This window comes from Myotis davidii, unplaced genomic scaffold (assembly GCF_000327345.1).
Source record: "Myotis davidii unplaced genomic scaffold, ASM32734v1 scaffold339, whole genome shotgun sequence".
In the NCBI taxonomy this organism is placed as follows: domain Eukaryota; kingdom Metazoa; phylum Chordata; class Mammalia; order Chiroptera; family Vespertilionidae; genus Myotis; species Myotis davidii.
The window spans coordinates 1483845-1484954 of record NW_006290778.1 but is presented as its reverse complement, the minus strand read 5'-3'; positions in this window follow the sequence as shown (position 1 = coordinate 1484954).

Here is a 1110-nt window from a genome sequence, read left to right as displayed (position 1 = left end):
CGGGAAGATAAAAATTGTACATATGGCCCTAACTGGTTTGGCTCAGTGGATAGAACGTTGGCCTGCAGACTGAAAGGTCCCGGGTTCGATTCCGGTCAAGGGCATGTACCTGGATTGCGGGCACATCACCAGTAAGAGGTGTGCAGAAAACAGCTGATCGATGTTTCTCTCTCATTAATGTTTCTAACTCTCTATCCCTCTCTCTTCCTCTCTGTAAAAAATAAATAAAATATATCTTTAAAAAAAACTGTACACATGGTTTTATAACTTAATTTTCAGTTAATAAGCTATCATAAGCATATAGATGTCTATAAAAAAAGATCCAACAAATTTTTCATGGTAATAGCTCTGGATTACAGGATATTTTTATTGTCTTACTTTGGCTTATCTTTATTTTTAATTTTTGTATAATAAATAAAACAATAACTTTTGAGAGTTATAATTATATGCTACTGTATTAAGTACTCTATGAATTATCCAATTCTCCACCCTTTTATTTTCATTTAATAATAACGAAATTGATACTTAAGCATTTAAGTAAATTGTACAAAGTCATGTGAATTACTTGTCCAATAAACATTAAAGAGTAACAGGGACTATTTTTGTCTTATCAAATTGGCAGATTAAGAATACTCACTGCTCTCAAAGATAAGATAAAATAGCATGACCTTAAGCAACTTAATATTTTTTTAAAAAATTATTGATTTGAAAGAGAGAGGAATGAGGGAGGAGAGAGAGAGAAATTGATTTATTGTTCCACTTATTTATGCATTCACTGGTTGCTTCTTTTGTGTGCCCTGACCAGAGATCAAACCCACAACCTTGGCATACCAACATGACACTTTAGGACAATGCTCTAACCAACTGAGTTACCTGGCCTATTGGTTAATCTTTTTGAGGGTCTGCCTCATCTTAAAATGCACCCCCCTGCTGGCTTAGGCCCGCTCCTGGGTGGCAGAGGGCAGGCCTAATCCCTAGGTGCAACCCCTGGTCGGGCTCAGAGCAGGGCCGATTGGGGAGTTGGGGCGCCGCCCCCTGTCATGCACAGAGCAGGGCGGATTGGAAGGTTGTGATGCCACCCTCAGTCACGCTCAGGGTAGGGCCAATTGG